This window comes from Amblyomma maculatum, chromosome 8 (assembly GCF_055883805.1).
Source record: "Amblyomma maculatum isolate TAMU_Amacu chromosome 8, ASM5588380v1, whole genome shotgun sequence".
In the NCBI taxonomy this organism is placed as follows: Eukaryota; Metazoa; Arthropoda; class Arachnida; order Ixodida; family Ixodidae; genus Amblyomma; species Amblyomma maculatum.
This window is the reverse complement of record NC_139351.1, coordinates 106,717,291-106,743,077: the sequence shown is the minus strand read 5'-3', so window position 1 is coordinate 106,743,077 and position 25,787 is coordinate 106,717,291. Positions and strand designations below refer to the sequence as shown.

At 49.9% G+C, this 25,787-nt stretch overlaps 1 protein-coding gene across 1 annotated transcript in view; it reads right to left on the bottom strand.

Moving 5' to 3' along the window:
• LOC146182137 (uncharacterized) overlaps positions 1-25,787 on the bottom strand; it is a 168,257-nt gene that overhangs the window by 38,987 nt on the left and 103,483 nt on the right. The gene's annotated exons all lie outside the window — the stretch shown is intronic.

Here is a 25,787-nt window from a genome sequence, read left to right as displayed (position 1 = left end):
CTGTTATGAATCTGTCATAAAATTAGAGCTCGCAGCCTCTTCGTCGACTGTTTCCAATGCAGTGTCCCTACAGTGCCAGAGTACACCCGCAACCGCTAGCATGCAGAGCACGGTTCCTTTCGCTTGTATTGTGCATTATGTACTCTGAAGGCGACGATTCCACTCTGTAGTTTCGGAGTACGTGTACAGGCATGTGGGTGTCTAATCACGTCCACATTGCAGCCGTGTAATAAAACCGAGGACTCGATTAATGGTGACAGCCATACGATCAGGTAACGGTTTTACGCTCACCCCCTTGCTTCACCACTGCCTCTCCGCCGCTCAAGGCGCGCCAGCACGCGCGCCCGAGGCGCTAAGCCATTGGCGGACGCGGCCTACCAGCCCACCAAAGTGGACGCGAGCCGGCCCGCGTCACCTCGAGATGCAGGCGAGCGCCTTCTATACGCTGCGACATAATTGGCGATACCGATCGTCATATATCTCGCCAGCGTGCACAGGCATACAAAATCTGCCAGGGGCTAAGAACGCGCGCTCGTTCTATGCACATACCAAGCAAACAGCAACGACATGGTATACCTGTGCGAACCGCAGGCATGGATTCTCTCGCCTCGCGATGCAGATACGACTACTATACATGCTGCCCCAGCAACGACAACGACGACGACCCCGCGCGCGTCCCGATTTCCTTTTTTTTTTTCTCTCTCTCTCTCTCCTCTCTCGTCATTCGCTCATTGGGACCTCTGGAGGACACGAGCGCGCGCCCAGGCGGCCGCACCGATTCCCCCTGGCGATTAACTTGCACTATCGCTGTCTGCGCGAGCGCCTTAGTCTGTGCGTTCGTTGCCCCAGCATGTGCTGCGCGCGTGCGTTTGTGTAGCGCGCGGATTCTTTCTAGCGGGCTTCGCTTTCCCGCGCGCGGTGCGGCCCGGTGGTTAATTGCTCCAACGCTGTTGTATGTGGTTGTATGTGCACCGGATAAACCGTCGCCGGATTGGCTTGGCTTGGCTTGGCATCGAGCGTTGTTGAGGAGGCGGGAAAGGAGGACGATTGCCGATGACGACTACTTCTCTGCTCTCTCTTCCTCGACTCCCTACTTTGCCGTCGCTGTCTTAATCCTTAGCCTCGAGCGTTAGATGCATTTCGGTCCCGGACAGTAATTGCAAGGCGGTGCGGACATCCAAAGTGTGCGAGAGCGATTTTTTCTTGGTTGCGAACACTCTTGGTGCGGACATGCTCCTCAGACGGCCAGCAGACCGAAGGGTCGCGACGCCTCGAGCTCATTTGCGCACGCGTGCCAGTGCGACTCGGCCAATGGTCGGCCGATGGTCGGCCGTTGGCTAGGAATGTGTGTCATTGGGCGAGATCATTTAACGAGCCTGTACCGGACTGCCGTTCAGTGGCAGCGCGATAGCCCTTGTAGAACGCCGGAAAGCCTAAATAAACGTGTTTTGCTAAAGGGACGACATGAAGTATGCAGGGAAACGGGGGTGAAAGACTTTCGTCATTATCGATCAGTACCTTGCACCCTCGTTTTGTTTCCGATTGCATATACTGAAGACGAACAATTGGCTCACTGGTATTGACAAATGAACGAATATTAATTTGATATGAATGAAGCACGCCAGCTATCCGTAAGGTACGGATGACCGCAGCGCCACCCTGAATGGTTAATCTCATAAAGAACAAAGCTGGTTGCAAGGTAATTTCTCAATGCATGCTAGAAGGAATATGTTTATTGGTTTATTGTCGTTGCTCTATTTTACCACTCCACCAGGCAACGTACCAATGGCACAATCCACTTGTGGGCCTCGTTCTGTCCGCTGTGTAACACTCTTTGAACCGCACGTAACGTAAGCTCATTTCTTTATGAATGAGTCCTCACTACCTCTGGCATGATGTAATCCCATATGAGAGACACACTGCATTCCTTCGACGCGGAGTGCTATTGAGGCGTTTTATTATTTATTTCCTTATAAACAAACACAAACAAGAAAATCCCCCAGATGGTATAGCGCGTTCAAGGCGCGTGGATCACAGAGTTGATGTCTAAATTGCTTGGGTAATGAACCAGGACACGGTATTTACACATTCAACGTCCTTCGGCATGGCCCGGCCTTTCCATATTTGATCACGGCCCTCGCGAAATTGCCGCGGGACGGAAAATGCAAACCGCGGGCCTTTCACCGCGCCGAAGCGCACGCTTTCGCATATATGCCCTGCACACGGAGTCTCGGGCACCTGAGCGTGAAAAATGACTTCTATCCAATATACGTTGCGTGTTCCCTCCCTTCGGTGTGTCTGTGTGCATATGTAGTAGCAGCTTTTTATTTCTCGTTTCACGGCTGCGCTATTTTGTTTGCATCTTCCCGTCATTGCATCCAGAGGCGCGTTTTATGCCGTCGCCACGCCGTAACGGATGCTGGACTGCGAGCAGACTATTATCAGCCGCGATGCAGTGTAGTTTGCCGGCCGGCCCCATAGCACGCAGAGCGTGGTCAAATGGCCAAATGGGTTGATTGAGATGGATCGGGTGCGTATGCAAGAAACTCGCTGCTTTGCTTTCCTCCTTTCTCGGCCCGTGCAATATACAGCGCCAGTCTCCGAAAATGCGACGGGAAGCCGAATCCATATGGCTGAGAAAGCCGGGTCAGTGAGCCGCGAAAGTGCGCGGCGCTCGCAGCGCCCCCATGTTTTTCCTGCGGTCGTAAATGGTGAGTAATGTTTTTGTCGCAGCGGGCGAGCCGGAGCTGGTTGGAAAGGTGTGGCAGGTGAAGCGATCGTTGAAGCTGCTGTGTTCTTGTTTATAACCCGCGTAACACTTTGCTCAGGTTATATTATTTGTTCTTCGTCGAGTCGTTCGGTTTTTGTTCGCTGTCTCTTCCCCCTCTCCCCTCCGTCGTTGTACAAGCGATTTATCACCGACCAGTCCATGGCTCGCAAGATCCTCACGATGGTCAAATAAACGCGTGGATTCGGCTCACGTAGCGTTGATGGAGATTTCGCAAGGCAAAAAATTACTCATACAAACTGAGGGAGAACTACATAGGGCAAGGGATAATATTAGGGCTGGCAAGGTCTTCCTCAGCATGCCATACCAACAGAGCAGGCCCACCATTTAAGCCCTGCATAGCGGCGGGATTCGATCCCGCATCCTTGGGCACAGATGTCGAGCGCTCTAACCACTGCACCACCTTGGCGGGGCATATGTTGGTATGTTGGTAAGTTTTGAAAGAAAATTCGTTATATTTTCCTCGTACGTGTCGGCTTGTCTAAGCTCACAGGTAAAAAAATAAAATAAAAACACGTGATGCTGCAATGTGAAGACAGATGACGGAGTGCCAAAGGAGTGAAAAACAAGTGGCAGAGGAGCACAAAAGTGTTGCGGTGAACAACTATAGCTTTCTTACGCACATGACTGCTATTATTTATTATTTCTGTCATTAATTCAATAACGCACAGTAAATCATTCGGGCCGCACAAGAATAAGTGAACACGCTAAACCGATCGCATGCTCCAGAACCATTATCATAGCCTCCTTTATACTCTCTGTGCCTGTCAACGCGCCGCGCGAACAATAGAGCGGCTCCGTCGGGTAAAGTTGCGCGGCGCTGCCGCTCCCCTCGCTGAGGGCGCCACTGACCTAGGGGTCGAGGCGCACGTACGGGTCGCACGGGTGGCACGGGTGGCACGGGTACGAACGTCGGCGTCGGCTATTCCATTATGTATACAGACAAGCGCTTGCTCTGCAAGCCCGGATAGTTAATCAAGCATTTCAATAGCTAAGCCAGCGGTTCAAGCGACTATCAAATGGACAAAGTGTTCATAACTGTAGGCTCAGCGCCTCTGAACTGCCAGCTTTCTGTTTCGAATTAATGCAGAATTATGAGTTGCCAGTTTGTTACAAAAGGTTGAAAACGCGAGAAACAGCGGATAGGTGGCTACAACGCTGTGCACTCGTCGTAATGCTGCTCTTTTCGTTCACGTCGTCAGCTTATCACCGAAACAAACATCTGCTCCAGTTCCCCCGCCGGCAGCCGAGGGTTATCGTCCGGCCACGGCGACTGATTCGATGGAAGCGATCGGCTAACACTCCTGCTGCCACACGCTCGAAATCAATCCGCAGCCCTGCATTATGGTGACTATTTCACCTCTTCCTTCTTTCGCTAACTTGCTCCATCACTTCCCTCGCACTGCGGTTGACATCTCCTCCAGAGAGCGGCGTATAGTTAATGCGGCTTCCTCTTCTCACAGCCAATTATTATGGTTACCTTCATAATCACTTTCCTACTCTCGAATTATTATTAATATTATTATTTTTTTGCTATTCTTAAGCTTCTCTTAAGATTATTCGTTCAATTCTTCCTCCTTACATTTACTTGTGTTTGATTTGCCCTCCCGTCATGTTTCTGTTTTGTTTTGTCTTTTTTTTCGCGCCTGCCGTTTCGCGTTCGCAGCCGAACGAATTGTCATTCGGTCTGTCTTCCGTGTGCTAGCTTTGCGTGGCTCCGTTGTGGGAATTGGCATTCTCCGACCACTGTCACGATCATGACAGCGTCAAATGAGTTCGTTTTCAACGCCGGTAGCCGCGTGATTATCGTTCCCTGTTTTCGAGAGAACGTTTTTTCCCCGCTCTATAGTCAGCACCAGTTCCGTACCCCGACAGCTGCACGCATCGTCTTTTCCTTCCGTGGCACGGTTGCCATGCCATCGACGGAGCGGCTCGAACGGTTCGCTAAGAATACCTGTCACGGTAATAACTTGCGAGAGGCGTCGACCAGCGCGATGGCAGCGGACAATTCGCACGAGCACGAACTGAGAGGAGCTGCCAGCTTGGTGCAGTGATAACCCTACGGCGCGTCTGTCAGAAGAGGGCTACTTAAATGCATGTCAGCTGTGGAGATTGGGTTAGCTTGATGTAGTCTTTCGAATACAAAAATCCAATGGTGTGAGGTTTACTTGGAGACTCGGACGTTGGCATTCTATCTTCAACTCGTTTTTTAATCAAGTTCTGGCCAGTAAACTAACAGTATGCATAACGTAAACTTTTTTGGCTCTGTCTATAGTGCGAAAGAAAGTAAGCACATGCGCGAATGTAGCGCACCCTGTCATAAGCGCAATAGTGGCTGCAGTTTTGAGAATTGTAGCACTCCTTGCGATATCGAAAGCGACAACACGAAGAAGGAACGCGAGTCTGTGGAAGAAGGAACGCGAGTTATAGGGCGAAGTTGTGCTTGGGTTTTTATTCTGTGTTTTCCATCCGTTCCTGTCAAATATAATACTGCATGAAGAGAGTAAAAGCCCTCTCATTTCAATACAGGGATTTGTTACGCGATTTCTCACAATTTTAACACGACAGGCTAACGACGTTTCATGAATGCCAGCAACTACATCAGCTGACCTTTGATTCCGTAACCTCGAATAACCCACAAAACATGTCAACATGGATACAAGCTTTCATGCATGCAGCTACTTGTTGCGTATTCTGAATGGCCTTAGGTTTTCTTTTGAGTTTTGATTCTACTCTTGGGTAGAACGAGAAGAGGAAGATGGCTAAACAAAGGAGGAGGGGGGGGGGGGGGGGGGGGGGGGGCTCAGTTCGCAAGCCAAGAACGTTTCGACCAGGGGACTTGTGTTCGTCTGCTCTCTCATACTCTCGAGCAGGAGAGCCTTCGTGAGCGCAGCAGACAAGGTTATGGTCACAGCTCTTCTCGTCGGCTCCTGTCGTATGCTTTGCAACCCAGATTGGTGTGAGCGGGAAACGAAGTGTCTCCACAGCGACCATGGCTGTTCTTTGTTGGTTGTTCTTCGAATTTCTCAGAAAGCGGACTTTGCTGCTGCTGCACTTAATGACGTGTAATTATAGTTTAAGATGAGCAACCTTGACTCGATACACCGTCACAGACAAAAAAAAAATCAATAAGAAAGTGACCGGTCTTCTAAACTGAACGCGACGTTAAGCAGCACTAGCTATTAGGGCAGAAAAGGATATTAACTGTTGAGCTGGGAGAGGAGTGTGTACCTATTACAGACAGAGGACAGCAACGCATTGCCAATTCAGATCTCAATACCGCGCTATAGATATAGCTGTTTAAGGTCGTAATATGAACGTGGAGTCTATGTCGCTGCGTGCTCTCAGGTCAAGGCATGAGTTCTCAACGCGAATGTTGGTACAATACTTTGCACTTAATATTAATTCATGCAACGCTACGAGCTACAATAAGACATGGGATTATAAACGGTTCGTACTGCGGGAATACGCGCCATTTTAATAACAGCCTTTAAACCCGCTATAGCGAATCGTTCGGCGAAACAAGAGTAGGCGCTGAATGACTGTTTACTTCACGTCTTTTCGAAATTGCCCTTCTGGACGAAGCCATGTTGCCACGGAGCTGTCTGTAGAAGACGCGTTGAAGGGCATGAGCGACACAGTCCAAAACACATGTGCACTTAGCGAAGTTCTAAATTGTGGAAGAAGTCCATACGCACCCAACAGAGCACGTCATTGCGCATCACAGGAATGAGCGACATTGGTTTGCATATAGCGGCCGGTTCTCCAGTGGCACCCACGCGCGTGACGTGATTCGCGTCATCCGGTCACGTCCAGCCCGCTCTCTGGGCTATAGACAGGTCTGGTCCGTCACAGTTTTATGACTTTCAAGTAAGACTAGGCTGACAGAGATGACCACGCGTCGACTCCATGACGAGGACTCACGACACTACCGAAGGTAGAGTGGAAACAGTGGCTCACGAAACAGTTTTTCCATACATGACTTCACCTCACACCTCGAAATATCATTTTCCGTCGTTTGCTCCTAAGTTGGTGCAGTTATCCGCAAACTTCAGCTCGTAAGATGTTTCGGGATGACCGGACAGGGTTTTGCCATTTAGTGCAATTGTGGAGCAAAATGGAGAACTTCGCGTGCACAATTAAGCGAGATTCTGGGCTATAGACAGGTCTGGTCCGTCACAGTTTTATGACTTTCAAGTAAAACTAGGCTGACAGAGATGACCACGCGTCGACTCCATGACGAGGACTCACGACACTACCGAAGGTAGAGTGGAAACAGTGGCTCACGAAACAGTTTTTCCATACATGACTTCACCTCACACCTCGAAATGTCATTTTCCGTCGTTTGCTCCTAAGTTGGTGCAGTTATCCGCAAACTTCAGCTCGTAAGATGTTTCGGGATGACCGGACAGGGTTTTGCCATTTAGTGCAATTGTGGAGCAAAATGGAGAACTTCGCGTGCACAATTAAGCGAGCTTCCCTGCTACACACGCGCGGACGTGAGGCAGCGTGAGCGCCCCTGCTTACCTTGCGCCAGGTTTCGGTGTCGGCTAATTGCCAGGGCGTCAGATTCGTGACTTACACCCGCCTTCCCAGTCTCCACGCCCGGGCATGCCTCTTCCCATCCGGCGCGCAAGCCCATCGGTGTTCATAAATTTCGCCTCCCCTTTGGCGTCTTTAATTAGTCGGCGCTGTAACTCAGGCCTTGATAGTCGTTGTCGTGGAAGCTATAAGACGTCTTCAACGGCCTCCGATGTCTACACGATCCCCGCCAGGACAGAAAGGGTGCTGGGGGAAAACGCAACGTCGTTTTCGCTCGTGCACTCAATTATTAATTTGTTGTTGTTTTAATTTTTTATTGTAGGATTCCTTCGAGTCAATGTGCTAGGGTAATAAGTCGGGAGGAAATTAACGACTAATCAGTTAGTGGGTACGCACTTGTCGTACTAATCCTGGCTGAACTTGGGCATTCTGATTTGTTTATGCAAAAACACAATCCCATTCGCAACGTGCATTCTTTGTTCTTTTTTATTTAATCTTAGATGTGTTGCTATTTGACAGGCATACGAACGGCCTCTTCTCAAGGTGGCCGTGAATCAGCAGCTTTCGAAACATAAGGGACACGCAGTGATTGGGTGATAGAAGATATGTTGGTACGTATGACCGTTATTTTCTAGCGTTGAGGTGCGACGCAATAGCCGACGAGTAAAGATCGGCGCAGGTAGGTCCAAGTAGTACAGTCGCATCTCAGCACGGCCGTGTAAAGCCACATATTTACTCGCAAAACCCAACTATGGCTGTCGAGTGCGGGCGCATGCAATCAAGGATGAGGTACTGTGAGCATTACAGCTACAGATACAATGTGACTGAAGATACGACGCTGTTCTTACGAAGCGAAGTTGGCTTTCTTTATAGCCGCATTGGCCCTTTGAGACTACCCCGGATATGGGGAGCGATTAGTCTGTAGGACGAAAAGATCCTTCTTTGCAATATATTTCCTAACCCCAAAATTTATTTAACAGAGAGCGAGGCAGTTAAGTGATGTCCCGTCAGGGCCGCCAAACCGGACCAACACCACCGCGCCCTGACGTGACTCTCATGTACAATCTTACCTTCGGCCCGGGGCATCTCAGTCGTAGTCGCGATTAACTCCCAATTCAGAAAGATCGGAAAAGAGAATGCGGCGAAAATAAATGGGCCCCCATCCATAACTATCTTCCCGAGTCTCGCATGGTAAAAGCAGCGTGTTCCCCTGGTTTGGCATAACAAACTTATAACATTGTTCCAACCTGGAGCGGATGATTCCCGCTGTTTTTAGAGAAGCACGACCACTTCGTCCCGCAGCAGCTGGTCGAGCAAGGAACGAGATTTGAACGCATAGGACTCGTGCAGGCGCAGCGAGCTGCGACGCAAAGTAGAATGAATGGCGTTCTACGGTGGGTCCTCGTAAATCGGGAGCGGCTTAAATTAGGCCCGGCAAGAAAAGAAACATGAACGAAGCGGCGTGTATAAGTCTCCCCGTCACGTTTCGACCGGGTCTCGTCTTCGCTTATTGGCTCAGGCTCGCTCGCAAAGTGTCCGTCCGCTCTCGAGCGATGATCCTCGTCTTGGCGCGCGGGGACCGCGAGGCGATAGCTTGGTCACGAGCGAATTTTAAATGACGCCTTCAAGTGCCCGCGCTCTAGGCTTCGCACCGTGTAGCCGCGACGCGGAACTAACATTTTTTTTTCTTTGTTTTTCTCGGGACTCGGGAACAACGTTTCGTCATGGACCCGCCTTGCGTCACGGCGATGAATAACTTCGATAAAACAAGGTGCCCACACTTCAAAAGCGAATTGGAAAAACTTTGAACTTGGCCTTCGCCCTAAATCAGAACTAATGACAGCGCGCGGAGAACTTACAAAATGTATACAAGTCAGCAGCACTCATTGCATAAGCTGTCTTGAATAAAGAGTAGCGCGTTGTCCACAAGAAACGACCCGAAGTGCTGAGCACAATTGAGTATAATTAAGTGTGGCGTTGATTAAGTTGCCAGCTATAGGCACTGAAGCGTAAAATTAGATAATATCAGAGCGGGTTGGTCTGAAATGAGCAGTGGTATGACGCTAAGTGGAGGCGTGGTAAACTCTTGAGTATTACGCTGCAAGCCTCAGCTGTTGCCCTTACGTGGAACTGCACTGTATTACAAGGGTGGAAAGTGAGAATGTGAGGCATCTGTCAACGTCCCAAAAGTGGTCGACCGAAGTGGTTTGTGTCTTATATTTAAAAAAAAAAAGAAAGAAAAGTCGGGAAAACCAACATAGCGCTCACGGACCAAAGCCAGTATAAAAAGAAGAATTGATGAGCAACGCACCATGAATGCTCACAGGCAGGAAGGAGGGACACGCGCTGAGGAAGTAAATTTTATTTTTTATTTCATTTATTGTAAGTTCAGCGCTTATTCCATATTTTGGGCTGCGTGCATTCCTGCTGGTGCGTTTCTTCAAAGTTGAGACGAAGCCAAAGGAGTGTTTTGCCCACTAAATGAGTCAAGAATTCTCCCTTTCTTCTTCTTTTTTTTTCTTATTTCTACATGCCATATTTACTAATCGCACTTAATACTCGCAGAATGTTTTCGTTTTACACAATATCAGCTCTGCTGTGTTCCTTTCTTTGAATCTACTGCGAGTGCTGGTGTCTGCCATGGTGTCCCCAATTAGGTCCCCACTTCTGACCACCGAGAGGCATACCTTTAAGATGTGCAGGGAGATGGGAGCGGGGCGGATACGCCATGCTTCCCGCTAAATTAGCTTTCCTTGCCGAAGCACTAATGACTTTTATTGCTTTCGGGACTTCTTTTACTTCAGTATCGATAATTTGCAACTCGTTCGGTGGTCTGCTCAGGGAAACGTATCAGGAAGTGATTAAGCACCACAAGAAGGGCGCCTATACACTTCGCTGCAGGCAAATGCGCGGGTTCACACAAACTTGGCGGAGTGTTTATGACAGGACTTCTTTTTTCTTGTCCATTTTTATCTCCATTTCTCTTTCACCGCAAGCTGCATTCGATTTCCCCCTCTCTCTCTCTCTCTGTCCAGAACATTTGTTACGTCCCGGACAGTTCCTCGTTTCCTAGATCAGACGCATTTTTCTTAGTAGTGGGTAAGAGAAGAGAAGAAGGGGAGGGGAGTAGCAAAATAGGCGGAACAAAAAGTGTTCCCAGGTGAAGAAAAGAGAAAGCAAAGGACACGCCACGGGCCCCCAACTTATTTAGCCCGTCCACAAGAACTGCGGGCCACGACGGGTCGTGCAATTAGGCAAATGAACGTCGTCCGCTCCCCTTGGCCTGTCGGCCTAACCCGGCAGCAAGCCGTCGCGCGCCCTCTGATTGCATGCGCCCTGGCTTGCTGCTGCTATGGGCGGCCTGCACGTAGGTACGTGCGGAGAACGCGCAGCATGCCACTTCACCACAGAGGTCGGAGCCATTAGGCGGCATGTTTTGTTTGCACTGGCCAGCCAGCTTTACCGCCATGCCCGGAGCACAAAGAAATCATTCGCGCCCTCCATGTGTACCGAGAGCTCCGCCCATTATGAATCCTCGTTTGGAGAACTCCTTGTCACCCCCACACCCTGTTCTGCAGCGACCTCTGGGCAGTCTACAGTGGAGGAGGAGGGAGAGGTGGGAAGGCGCCATGGAATCCGACCTCTCGGAGTATAGCGGACGACAGGGATCATATTTGCGTATGCGGGACAAACTAGTAGCAGGACAGTACATCATAACCCAGGACGGCTGTCGCCCTTTCATTGCAAATGAGCCTCTCTCTCTCTCTCTCTCTGACTGCGAGTGACATTGGCCAGCTACGGCAAGAGCCAGTTGCAGTCCAGGAAGGCCCGTGGCATCCTGGCAGGTCCCACTCAACCTTCACCGCTTTCTGTGGTTCATCGGAGCACGATTATGTGTATTGGTTCTGTGTCGAAGCCACGAGGAGATCAGCTGTTTCACGGCGTGCTTAAGAGCTCCTTCGCGTGCCTATCGGTCATTTTCCGGATCGTCAAGCTACGTTTCTGCCTCTGAGAGCGTCACAGCAGTGTCACTGTAGCCACCGTTGTAAGCATGCGCCGTGTTCGATGCAAAACGCGGTGGTTCCTCTCGCCAAAGCGCGACCCTTAATGTCGCATCGTTAGGTAGTTTTGGGATCGTTAACGCAAAGAGAACGACACAATTATGAATGATAATTTATGGTTACCCGTTGTCCCTGTGAGTCTACCATCCTGTCCGTTAGATGGAAAGTACAGGAGTCATCTTCCGTCTTTTTTTTTTTTTTTTTTTTCGAGGTTCCAGCTACTTCTGGCTGATTATGGTCGTAACTCTATGTACCAAAAGGTCTAACTTTTCGTGCACGCAGTGTCATAGGTTTACGGAGAACAAGAGTTCCCGAAGAAAATACCTTCACGTGGCCTTCTCACAAGTCCTGAGAAGTAAATATGCTCCAACTATGTTCCCGCTTAAAAGTCCGGATCACAAAATTCGATTTGAGGTTACGATCTCGGGTTTCAGATTAGAAAAGCACCTTTTTAGCAACACGTGTCATGCCCCAGCAACTTATGACGCCAAGTGTTGTTACGTTATTGTTATTGATAGATAGATCATAATCATCACCATCATCAGTCTGACTATACCCACTGCAGGGCGAAGGCCTCTCCCATATTTCTCCAATTAACCCGGTTCTGTGCTAGCTGCATCCACTTGACCCCTGCGAACTTCTTACCTCATCCGCCCACCTAACTTTCTGCCGCTCCCTGCTACGCTTTCCTTCCCTTGGAAGCTAACCAAGAGGGTTCTACTTAAGTTGAGGACAACTCAGAGGGCTATGGAGCGAAAAATGGTAGGGGCAACATTAAGAGATAGGAAGCGTGCAGAGTGGGTCAGAGAAATAACTCAAGTTACTGACATTCCAGTGGAAATTAAGAAGAAGAAATGGGCATGGGCAGGACATGTAGTGCGAAGACAGGATAACCGATGGTCGCTTAGGGTAACAAACTGGATTTCAAGGGAAGGAAAGCGTAGCAGGGGATATATAGATAGATAGATGGATTTATTGAAAGGAAAGGCAGACAGGTTGGCCGGAATGATTAAAATCTGGCCATACTACTCTGCACTGGGGAAGGGGAAAGGGAAGTTCAGAAATTCCACTAACCCTCAGCTGCGGTTCTCGACGAAAGGACAGCGTCACGCCTAATCTGTATCGCGGTGATTATGCTTACAGCTTCGGACAACAGAGGGGGGGGGGGGGGGGGGGGGGGCACCTAACAACAATGCAGATCGCGCGCCGTGCACCGCTACAGTCTCGGTTCGGCTCCCGGTGTTTCGTGAGCTCGTTAACTAACGCGCGAATTGGGCTCAGCACTTTAGCCGCCCTGGAAAACAATGGCGCGCGCGTGAGGGTCCCAAACAAAGTAGCCACCGAGCGTCGATCGAAATCGGCGAAGCCCCCTTTTTGTATAACAATATTATTTCTGCATCGAAGTGGTGTGGATCAACTGCATCACAGCATTCATATATGAGAGGGGAATGATTTAAATGCGTGCATGGAACGCAATCGCTCACAGAGCAGCGTCGTTTCGTCACGATGCTCACGCATCACAGGACGACAGCTTCGAAAGAAAAATAAAATATCCCGCATGTATTGTGGCGCGAACACTAACGAGATCGTACGAGATCGCTGCAGTGTGTTGAAAGTGACAGCGATAAATAGGGCCATTTTTTTTACCTACACCACCTACACTAGTGTAGCAAAAAACCGTTGGAAGTATAGGAGATTTTCTACACTAGTGTAGCTGGTGTAAGTTAAAAAAATGGCCCTATCATATGCATACTTAGACTGGTGCTTAACGCGATGGCGTGCAGATGTGCACTGTTCAAGCGGCATACATAAAAGAGGAGGAGGAAAGATGAGAAAAGAAAATGAAGACAGTGCGCCTGCACTGCACCGCGTACCATTTTTTTTTTTTTTTTTTCACGTGCGTCTATAGAACAAGCAGCCCATACACTCCACACGCACACGGCGCCCAGCGCTAGAGTGTTAGCCGCTTTTTGTGCGTTATTACACGTTCAGACGAGGTGTATACTTACCTACCTATACGCAGCCACGCAACCGATGCAATCTCTCGAAAGCTTTCGCATAACGTAGCGCCTGTGGGGGTGCGGGTGCATTGAGCGGAGACGGCTTTCTTGTTTCTTTCGCGTTCGACGGCGATCTCCAGAGCAAGTACCTTCGGAAAAAACCGCTGCGTCTCTGAAGCGGTAGCTCACGCACTGTTCCCCGTCAAAAGCATTGTCGTCCCGCTATATAAAATCACATGCCTTCCAGGCCGGCTGGGGGGCGAGAATTCCTTCTCCTTGTATGCAGCGAACGAAGCTGTGTGGTCTCCATTTCGACTACGCTGCGTGCCGTGTTGCTTCTGCTTGTGGCGTAAAAAGAGAGAGTATGCTTTGATGCGGCGCCAGTCGTGATTCGGGAGCCGCTCTGCTGCTGTTTCGTGAACGCCTTCGGTGGCGCGGTGGGAAGGCGTGATCGTCTTGGCCCCGCGCGTGCTACTCAGCCGCTGCCGGCAACGTTGGAGCCGACTGAGGGCTACGTACGGCGCTATGGCAGGAGGGAACGCAGAAAAAGAAAAACCACACCGAAGCCGTTCCCTATTCTCGTCTTTCTTTGTTTCTTGAGCTGGCTGCCACTCCTCCTTACCTCCGTGCGGTTCGTGTCCGATAGTGAAGAACGAGTTGTGTGCGATACGAGGCGCTCTCGACGGAGGGGCAATACGTAGGTATGCACGGGCACCTATAGGTGTGTGGCGATGTCACGTGCATGCGATATGGTCTCAGCACAGGTTAGCTAACGAACGTGTGTGGCTACAACTCGGAACTTGATTCTGCTTGACTTGATTTGCTAGTTTTTTCTCTTGTTGATTCTCTTGCCATGGAGAACTTAACGAGAACAGTGATCATGTTAGTGAAACTCGAATCCAGCGGCGACGCTTCTAAACATACAGTCAAGTTGGCTGTGCCCGCGGTATTGTAGAGCAGTCAGGCTTGACTAAAGAGCCGCTAACGGCTTTTTCCAGACAGCGTCCATCACCGTTACGTCATTAGCAGTGAAGCGAAGAAATAAGCCGTGTACCAGCCAAGAAGTAACCTCGTGCGCTTCATTTTCTTGCCCGCTTTGTCATTTCCCAATACATTTCTGCCCTTCATACTTAATCCGCCGACCATGATATAAAAAAAGAAAAGGAAAACGCAGCAAATGTAAAGGGGCAATTCTGCATCACCCAAATAAACAAAAAAAATACAAGAAAAAGGCGCTTGAACGCATTGGCAAAAACGTAGCTGAGCTCTACTGCTGAGGTGTCCAAGCCAAGTATCCGCTTCTGATGGGCATAGTATTATCGCTGTTTGCCTATTTTGTCACGCACCGAGCTGTCGTTCCTCTCAGCGATATGCACTTGAGGCTACGGACACTCAGATCGAGTACGACTCGCAGGGATGGGGCAGCTGGAAATAGAACCCGAGGGGTGCCTTATTCGTTCCGATAATTCGTAATTAGGCAGCCAATAATACACTTGAAGTCCCGTGATCAAAGTCGTAAAGTCGAGTGAACCGTAATTTCGTATTAAGCGAGTTCGAATTCGTTGGGCTCGCACTTTGTATATTAAAAGGAGTTCGCTATAGCGAGCAGTGCACTCTCAAATCGTCGTCTTCCGTCGATTACTCGCAGCGACCTCTGCGCGCGCCATGTCCAAACCAGTATGCGGTGGTCCAGTGCCCCCCTTGGTCCTTGGTGTTCGCAGTCTCCTTCGCGGTCTCGCAGCACTGTCTCGCATTGCGCAATCACCCGAGAGATGTGAGCGACGGGAGCGTGCGTGGCAAGGCTTAGCGGCGGCGGGGAGTGCGCTCAGCTGGTATAATCTCTTCCCAGCGCGCCGAGGTGTTGCTCTCTGCACGAAAACACGGCGTTCACGCGGCGGCCGTTCCCTTCCGATGTGAGCGAGCATGAACGCTGCTGTCGTAATAACAGCCGGCAAGCGAACAGGCGGCATTGCATCGCGCCTTCCTTTTCGCCTACCTCCGCCGGACAGCGGCCGTCCGAGCCGCGCCACGTATGTACGCGAGCACCTGCGCGCGCGTTTTTCACACAAACTGCTGCTGGTGCTCCTGATGATGGCCGAACAACGCCGCAATGTGGACGATGAACGACGAGCTCGGCTAGCAAACTGCAGAGAGCCGTGGAAGACTGGAGGAGAGGGGAGCATGCCTTGATAGCTGCGTCGCGCACTGTCTTAGAGAACAAGAAATAAAATCGATCGTACAATGCAGGGTTGGGCCCTAGAAGACCGCGCGCTTGTTTTCTTTCACCTTGTTGTTGTTGTCTATGCTGGACCATTGCTGCCGCATGCCGCCTCGCTGCTGCCCCGTACAGCACTATTCAACAGCACATGTACACTCCGCCCGTTTTTCTATACACCCATACATCTACGCGTCTCTTATACAACCCTGGTGTGCGCTCTACATCGAAGCGGCCAGCCGATTCGTTTCACACCCGGCGATTGATGAGCTTGTGCGTGCTCGTGCCCGCTGGCGCTTTCCCCGCTACCTCGTTCTTTTTTCTGAGTTTCTTTCTAGACGCCCTCCTCTTTTTATTTTTATTTTTTTTTTTCACTTCACCAAGGCGTTTTTCATTTTCTCTTCATCCCTTCTTTCCTCGCTTAGCTTGTTTATTCCGTTTTAGAGTCGAGAATATAGGCGTGCAAGGCTTCTCTTTGCCCACTTCACAGTCCGCTGTGCACGATAGATACTTCGTTGAGGCTAGAGAAAAAGAAACTGTTTCAATTGTATACAGTCGCAGCGCGCTTCGCTTCAAGCCTGATTTGCGGAGACCGCCGGGCTCGTCTAGGAAAGCTCGCGCCTCATACGCGCGCAATGTTACTGAGAAACCTTCATGCATCTATACCCTGATTTCGCTCCGAATTTTCGGTTTTTCGCCGGCATGTGTATAGTCGACTGTCCAGTATACTCTTATTTCTATTCCTACACAACAGGAGATCCAGCTGTGTGGCCCTTAATTCTGATCTGTATCTGACCGTATACTGGCTCCGTCAAGACATTCATTCGTGTCTGCCAAAATGTAATTTCAACATAGCAAGCGGACGTTAGATTTAGCGCAAAACCATACTAATACTAATTTTTACTAGCAGTAACAAAGTTATAAGTGTAGAATAATTACTTTCTCAACCAAACCTTTCATTCGTCACTGCTGAAGAAATGTGTGTTTAATTTGTCGCCTTTCCAATCACAGTGACATAATAGGAGCCAGGATGGCTCGTGCCGTCACAATTACTTTCCAGTCACGACATCAAGTGCTCCTCTCTCCATAACCTGTTCGTCTACAGTCTTGACATGAGAGCTTGATCACCAATAAGGCTGCTTCGTATTATGACGGTATCGATCCGAGGTGACGTTGCGTCACGGCCAACAGGTATACAGCGGCGAAGCCGGAACCGAATAGACTCGTAAAAGGCTCATCCGCGTAAATTCTGTGCCGCCAGTCGCACGTAAAGGAACGCCGTGAGTTATCAGATTACTTCTGAGAACTCACCGTGGCTTTTAAGAGACATGCTGGCGCAGCGGAAGCTTGAACATCAGCAACGTAGGCACAGATGTTCGCACAAAAATCACAAACGTGTCGCTGCGCTCTCGGCCACGACAAACAATAACCACGGAGCGTTTTATGACGCCTCTTAATAGTTGCAGCGGTGCCCCTTTGCTTCAAAGGAGAGCACACGGAAGAGCTGCTCAGGTGTGCTCAAGTAGTGTGGTACGCTCCCTTGCACATCATCCGCGTCGTCCTGTGCACGTCTTCACCACACCAGCCGGCTCGGGGGAACCATATCCGCGTTGCCGCAACTTTTTAAGCCGTCCGAGGAAGCACAGGGCTATGCACGGCACGTAAGCCTAACGCCTCGCGTATTATATGCCCAGCCGCGCCATAAAACAGGCACCTCCGCGGGTTCCCCCAGCTCTTCGGTGCAGGCGCGCGCTCGTGAGGAAAAGATACCGCGCGCCTGCATCTTCTCGTGCGAAGTAGCGTCGCTGGGCGCGCTTTTGCAATCTGCCGCGCGCTCGTATTCTACACCGCGTGAGAGGAGGAAGCTGCTGCTACGGCTGCTTGCCTGCGCCAGTCGTAAAAATTAGGAATATGTGGAGACGTGCGTCGGCCACCGCTTCCACGCATACGCGCGCGTGAGCCACCCCTGTAGGTCACGCCTGCACGCCATCCCCCCCCCCCCCTCCCCCTCTCAAACCCCCCTCCAGTTCCTATCCTGGCGAGATGCGGTGAAATCCGCCCCTCCCTTGTCTCTATCCTTTCACGATCCTCCTCCACTTCGTGGACAGAAATTGCTCTGCGAGCCGGCAGCGCGGCTTCACCTGGAAATCATACGCCGGAACCGAGGTTTGCACACGTGAGCGGCAGGGCAGTCCCCTTCGTCGTTTTGTTTGTTATTAATTTTGTCTCGTTCAAACGAAAAACATTGGGAAAGAAATGTACCGATTTCGCTCTTTGAAAGCAATCCTTATTATGGGCATTTCAAAGCTCGTCGCTTTCGTGATTTTTTGTTTTTTTGATTGGCCACCGAGTAATGAACACAGAGGACGTGGGATCAAATCCCGACTGTGGCGGCCGCGTTTTGTGGAATGTACTGTGCGATGCCATGGCCCGCTAAAGAGGTGGTTGAAATTATCCGGAGGACACCACTGCGGCATCCCTCATAGCTCGAGTCGCTTTGGGACGTTTAAAGCTGTAATCGAAAGTAAGCAGTAAAATAAACACTGCTCGGCGTGCATCAGTGTAGTAACGTTTTTAGGCTGCTCTACTTTTCTTCATATCGATGCATAACTACGCGTTTAAAGGATTTTTCCGCGGCGCAAGTTCCGAATAGCTATGGCTATCTTGCCATCTGTTGCCATTTATCATTCACTTATTGACCTGATTATTGCTATTTATTCCCAATTTTACAAAAATAATATGCGCATCTTGGTGCGAACATTTTCAAATTGTGCCAATTTCCTCAGCAGAGGGCTACTTTTCAGGAAGTTCTGTGAAGGCGCTTTACCTTGGATAGGAAAAACAAAATCGGCTCAGATAAGACGGCACTCTCCTAATGTCAACGAAGCCTAAACGATATACGATACATGAATTTACCGAAATATTGACGAGAAGGCTGTAGCCATAGGGTTTCGCGCTGTGACTAACTATACGTCAATGGACACTGTCGTATACCTCAGATGCATATACGTATAGCTATAAAAAAGCGTTGTTTTCCGGTACTCCCTTGGCGCAAGCGGCTTTTATACCTATGTCACGCGCATTATCACGCCTTCACAGACATTTGCGCCATACTTCGCGGTCGCTACTTCCCTCACTGCCGCTTCACAGAGCAGAGATGTCAGCCAGCACGATGTTTATACGGATGGCGCCTGGAACTAGCCGCACAACAGCCGTCGCAATCGACAGGGAAAGGTTCTCTCCGTATAATCAATCTTCCACGGAGTGTACATGAAGATTCACGTGCAACCTGACGGTTGTTCATCTCGCATCGCGTTCAAGACATATTGGCGAATACGGAAGCGCCCAGCTGTCTCTCCATGCGACGTCGAAATCGCTTGTTAACTAACAACGCCGGCCAGAAGCGCTTCTAACGCGCAAAGTCCACAAGACGCCGGTCTATGCCGGGCAAAGCACCGCGGAAGTGCGCCCGGCGCCTCGGTCTCTTAAAACGCTGGCGCCCCCTCGTGTGACAGCGTTGGGGTCACCCGTCGCCGTGTTTGCCTTCCGATGTCACGGGCTTTCCCTGAGCGCGCGACTCAGAGCGTGCGCGAGGCATCGTCGTGTCAAACAACGGTTTTTTCCTCTTTCAAACTACGGCGCCGGTCATTGTGCTGGCAGGGAGCTTTGGACAGCGAACGCATCGCGTCGTCAGGTTGGAGACGTCTCTATACTGCGAAGCGCGCCACGGAATCTGATGGCGCTTCAGTGGACGCTGTCAGTGGATGCGCGTGTGTACACAGTGTGATTCGACAAATGAAGCTGCAGACAGGCATGTCATTTAAGCTGTGGACATCCGCGCATGACCCACTCGAGATGTTTGCTCGCCTGTTTAAGCGGAAGCCTCTCGAGATCTCAGTGAGACGATTAAGAGAGCAATACGACGACAGCAGCTGGACAGCTTGCGCGGACATCGTGTTTTTGACGCATGAAGCAGCCTATTCGGTATCGTAGCTACGCGCAGGCGTGCTAAACTGCTCTGAATATCTCAGCTGATGTCACTGGCGATTTCCCTTTTACCCATTCGACTTGTCTTATGTCGGGCACTCTTCAGTTACAGAAGTGTTCAATTTCTGCTATATTTTGCTTAACTTCAAATTCAAGGATAGAGTTCATATGCACAGATACAGAATGCGATATTCTGTTGCGTCCCCCGCTGGTTCCCTGGCTATGCAGTATTCCTATACCTAATGGTCAAGAAGGTGCGAACGAACTACACAGCCTGAGCGCCAAAAAGATAGTTTGGCTTGGTTTATTGGGTTTAATTAACGTCCCAAAGCGACTCAGGCTATGACAGCCCTCCGTAGTGGAGGGCTCCGAAAATTTCGACCACCTGGGGTTCTTAACGTGCACTGACAACGCACAGCATATGGGCGCCTTGCTTTTCGCCTCCATCGAAAAGCGGCCGCCGAGACCGAGATTCGATCCCGCATCCTTGGTCACAGTATAGTCGAGCGCCTTATACCACTGCACCACCGCGGCAGGGTACCATGGAGAAAGAGTTCGGGTCTCGTGCTTCCTTCCTTTCACCATAAGCCGCTAGTTCCTCCAGGTGGATCTTCACAAAAGCCGGGCAACGGGCTTCGCACGTTTGGCGGCGGAGGTCAACGCCTCTTCCGCGCTCTAGGAATACATTTTATTACGCTGACAGGCATTAGCGAAGGCGCCAAAAAAGTGCCGTAAAATACGGCGCTTGCCGAAACTTACAGAACAGGCAGGTGCTAGGGGTAATAGGAGCCATGTTTGCCTACGCCTGCCGCCGCTCTTTTACGGCGTCGTATGAAACGGGTTTTACGTTCGAGTTATAGTATACGACGTGAACGGGGTATCCTGTTTTTTTTTTTTTTCTTTATTGTTTTTTAGAACATCTACGGCGCCTACGGCGCGTGACTTTCAATTACCGCGACAGCAGAACGGCTCACGAGATCGAAAGCAGCATCGAAACGAACCGTCGTGTATGTATACCTACACAGCTGGCGCAAACATCTGCATGTTTACACATATCCTGGGCACGCAATACGCCGGCCGCGGCCGCGCGCGGTGCAATCACGCTAATGAAAAGGCCGCGTGCTCAAAACACATTTCGCGGTCTTTTCCCTTTCCTTTTCCTTGGTCGTCGTTTGACTTGCACAAACGGTGTCAGAGCAAAGCAAATGCCTGACTGAACTGCAAGGCGGAGCGTTCTGCTTTTGTTATGCAGGCACAGTGCGTCCCACAGGCGGCGGACGCACTGTGCTCGCAGTGTTTGCAGATTACAGTCTTTTCTCACTATATTTGTCCTCCCCCTTTCACTTCAGCGCGCACTCAAGCAACGTGCCGCAGAAAGGTCTTAATTAGTGGCGACACGTTCAGGCATGTTTGTCACAACTTCTCGTGTGTAATTTGGAAGGTGTTGAAAGAAGCTTTACAATAGCGAGCGGCGTTCACACAGTGTGCAGCGCACGTGAAGGCCCGTTTTCAGTGAAGGCGGCCTTGGCTTGAGTGTACAGCCGAGGCATGCGCTTGATTAGAGGCAGAAACATTTAGATGTTACGGAACGTTCTGAGACGGGCTGGCCTACGCCACATCATCAGCAACCAACACTGACAATGCTGGTGTCTAGCTCTTGGTATACGCTAATGCTTGACGCCGAACGCACGACGTCAACAGCATGATATGTACGCGCGCGGTGCGTAGAATGAAGATACGAAGAGTATATAGTGACCACAGGTTGGAGCCACCCTCCGCCAGAGCAAAAAGCTGGCGCTGCTGTTGCGCTGTCGAAATCGAACTCGGCAACCCTTTTCGTACCGACAGCAACCTTGCGGTAGGAGGCACCGGAGTCGAACAACCACAGCGCTGTCTGAACCCATGCCGTTATATTTGGTGTGTAACGATGACAGAGTCCTTAGTAGGTACTTACGAAGGCACGTTTGAATTTATTTATGCGCCAGCTAAATAGAAACGCGAGCCAATGCCGGGAGGTCACGGTTTAATTATGATCCTGTCGGGAAAGACGACGTTGACTCAGCCCCATAAACCATGACATCTCACTGCTTTATATACTCTTTTAGTACACTGTCCTGGCAGGTATATAGAAGTTAAAAAAAATATACAGAAATGAAGGACTTAGAGTGGTCGAATGTTTCTTTTTGTTTTTAACCTCCTACTTCTTTTCGCATCAAAATTATCTCGGCAGCAGGGTCTGCCAAATTCCCCGAATCCCGTGCACAAGCCTGTGGGAGACGAAGTGCATTTTTGGCCTCCCGCTGCAGTGGCGACATGTGTATTACACTCCCGGTCCCCAGCGCCATTGAACCTGCTTGAGGCAGTCGCAGCACCTGTCAGGGCTGCACGCAATTCCGCGTGAACACAGCCTATACGAGGCTTCGACCGCTTTGCTCGAGGCCCCAGGCGCCGTTCGGCTCTGCGCGCTCATATCCGGCGAGGATTGATCGCTTCCGTTCGAGGCGTTCCGATGAAAGGGACCACGTTTTCACGGCTCCTTGAACGAGCGCCGGCTATGCCTTTCTTCTGCGCCTTAGCGCCTGGCTTTTCGCTCGCCAGGCCCCGCGGTTGCCTCGGAGACAAGGTATACGACACACACAAGAGTCTCCTCCCGGGAAAGCAACGTCTAGCACCTGTTTCCCGGCTTCGTGTCGAAACCTCGTAGCCAAAGGGCTGCTGAACAAAGCTGCTAGACCTGAGCACGAGGTCACGGCCTTTGTTTAGGCTTTATCCCTATCGAATGCCCTCATTTTGAGGTGAAGAGCAAGATTGGTTGTGTACAGGCTCGCCCGAGATGAAGTTATGTCAGAGATGTTCAAAGCTTCACACACGCCTGTAAGAACTGAGGAAACCATGTCAGCTCCCCACGCATTCTGCGCCGATTCGCTATAGTTCGCAATTCATGCTGGTTCGCAAGCGTTCAACGCAATGATCCACTTTGGAAACTGGAATACTAGTCTACTGTGCTACTAAGTACACACTGAGATTTCAGTATTCGATAAGTGCGAGTAGTCAGAATTAACTTGGACATGTCTACTATGTGGTGGTTTATATAGCCCAAAGAGTACCCAGACGTGTAAATATATAATTTTATTCAGAAAAACGGAGTACTTATTTATTAATACCAAGACAGAACGAATTTTATTGAACTGAGAAGACACTGAGATATGTGTGTGTCTCTTATTTGTAGACGTATACGGCTGCATCGTGTGGACTGGTAAAATTCCTTTTTAGAAAAGTTTGGCGGTCAGTAATCAAGCATATTTTTTTTTTTTTTTTTTGTCTTCAGTCAGTGGCTTAGAGAAATCACTCCTTGTTTAGAGCCATCAGAATTCCACTAATAATTAAAGCACTGCTGTGCTAGGCTTTTTTGTTCCTGCCGTGATCTTTTCCAGATTTATATTGAAGTATGCATGTATCGATGCATTAACTGCCTCGTATGCTTTTTGGTTCGGTTTATGGGGTTTATTTCAAGTCGCAAAGCGACTCCGGCTATGAGGGGCGATACACTTTACCTGCCGTTGTGCACAATATATGAGGCGAAACAAGCTTTTTACGGAAAAAAATTCCGAATTTTCTCATTATGTATTTACTGAACTTGAGAATCACTTCGCACGTTGTACGCAGAGAAGAAAACCAGCTTTAAAATCGCAAAAGAAAACCATGCTCTTCCATGCACGTAATTATGGAGCAATGCTAAAACCCTGTTCCTTGTAACATTTCTCGCGAAAGCATAGACGAGACCACGATATCCACACACGCAGACAAGAGGCACTATTATGAACCATCACTCTAACCGCAGATGTTTATCACTATGCTGCAGACAAACCCTGCACAGGGGAAGCGGCATACGAATAACGCAGGCTCCGGCACTCAAAGAACGCTATATATCAAACGCGCCTTCAAAAACGTCCGCCGTTCGAGAAAAATTGGTGCGCTCACGCTCAACCGGCTTTGGTTATTTATGCGCTGACAGGTGGCGTGTGCGAAAGACAAACGACCAGCGATCGAAAAAGGAAAAATTATTTAAACAAACCTGGCCATCATTGCGCTGTCTATCGGGATTGCATGCCGCGCTCGCTGTAAGTTGCGCAGTAATAAACCGGAACACCGGAAACTCTGTTGCTTGCTATGCGGTGCGGTTCACATGTGTATGAACGCAGTATGGCAGGTGTATATATCTCGCAAAGCCCTGCTTTTCTTCGGACTTCGTTTTCGGCCATATCTGGGTCCTCTTCGCTTTCACGAAGCAGGGAAGAATGGGCATCATGAGAGGAACTTGCCGCTGACGTTTATCAATTATTTCTCGCGCACGCGTACTCTGCACTAGGAACTATAGAGACAGCAAGGGACCAGAACACGCACAGATGGATGGATGGTTGGCACACTTATGGCGGTGGGAAGGGGGTGGGGAGGGGTCTAGCGCATACCTCGTGGCGTGCCACATGTCGTGACTTCGGCGTTCTCCGGGAAACAACGGCCGCTTCGCGGGAGGTGAAAAACGAAATCGCCGGCAAAGAAAAACCATCCTTTTTCATTTTCTCGAAGGCACCCCCCCCCCCCCCCCCCCTCCTCCGTCTCGACGCCGTCGTTCAACGAAGTCTTCGATCCTGTTTTTAGTTTATTTCCCGCCAGCGGAATTCGTTCTATCATGGCATGGCGTGCGTGCAGGATCTGGATCGATCCGGCCGAAAACAAGTCAACGTTGCGAAGTCAATGTTTTCTTTTTCCTCCTCCGGTGTATTTGCGCGCTTCGCGGTGGTCCCTACCGTGGCATTTCAACAAATTCACATTGTACAGCGTAAGCCGAAACCCATCTTTTTTGATGCAGTGTGAAATCGTTTCCGCAAGATTTTAACAGGCGCGACTGCAGGAGACTTTCTTTCATCGCTCTGTCGTACCGTTTTTTTTTTTGTTTTTTTTTTTTTCTCCATCTTCGTTATTTTCAACAGGCTGCGCAATGCAAAGGGAGCTCGCGTGTTTAACGCCGTGAAGCAGCTGGCCCAAATAACCTTCTGCCTTACTCAGCCGTTCCCTCCCTCCCTCCCTCCCTCCCTCCCTCCTCATCTCTCTCTCTCTATTTAATAAACCATCTAGTGCTCGTTACTGCGCGGCCCGTAACTACGAACACGTTAGAGGCCAAGAATGCATTTTATACGGTTCCAGTAATAATAATGACAAAAGAAAGCGGGAAGCATGACAGTATCAAACATCGCAGCTCCCAGAGCGAATTGCGGCTAGGCATGATTCCTGGCTAATTAAATTATCAGCGAGAAAGGAAGGAAGACAGTTGCGCCACCACAGAGGCGCTAGCAGCTAGCCTCGTCCAATTGGTGGACTCGGTCGCTCAGTTTCGATACCTAACTCTGTGTGAGCCGTGCGGACAAATGGGCGCGACATTGCAAATGCGATTTTGATTTCCAAATGCGGCGATTATGTCTCCACGTTTCTTAAGACAGACCGTGCTCCGAAACCTGAGCAAAAGCAAGGAATCGCTCCCGCCTTCTCAATGTCCCCCCGAGCGCGTTCGCTAAAAAATAAGAATTGGAATCAGCTGGCTGAAAAAGAACATTCCGGCGAGCGTTCGCAAAATAAATGACAGTTCGATTCAGCTCGCCGGAATATTCTCTTTCGGCCAGCTGAATCGAATCGTCATTTATTTAGCGAACGTTGACAGAAAAACATCAACATGGCCAAAAAAGGACAAAGAACTTAGCTTGGCCAATAACTACAAATAGGCGAAGTTGTGACTGTCCCTTTAATGCGTAAATTTTCCTCGTGTGTGGTCAGATCTGAGACTTAACATACTATCCCAATTACATATCCAGAAAGCGGGATGGTGATGATGATGACGGTGTTGGTTATTGTTATAACCATGATGGTTTGTTTGGTTTGTGGGGTTTAACGTCCCAAAGCAACTCAGGCTATGAGAGACGCCGTAGTGGAGGACTCCGTAAATTTCGACCACCTGGGGTTCTTTAACGTGCACTGACATCGCACAGCACACGGGCGCGTTGCTTTTCGCCTCCATCGAAAAGCTGCCGCCGAGGCGGATTCGATCCCGCGTCCTTGGGAACAGTGGTCGAGCGCCGTAACCACTGCGCCACCCCGGCGGGGGATATAACCATGATGATCACGACGATGCCGACAATGCT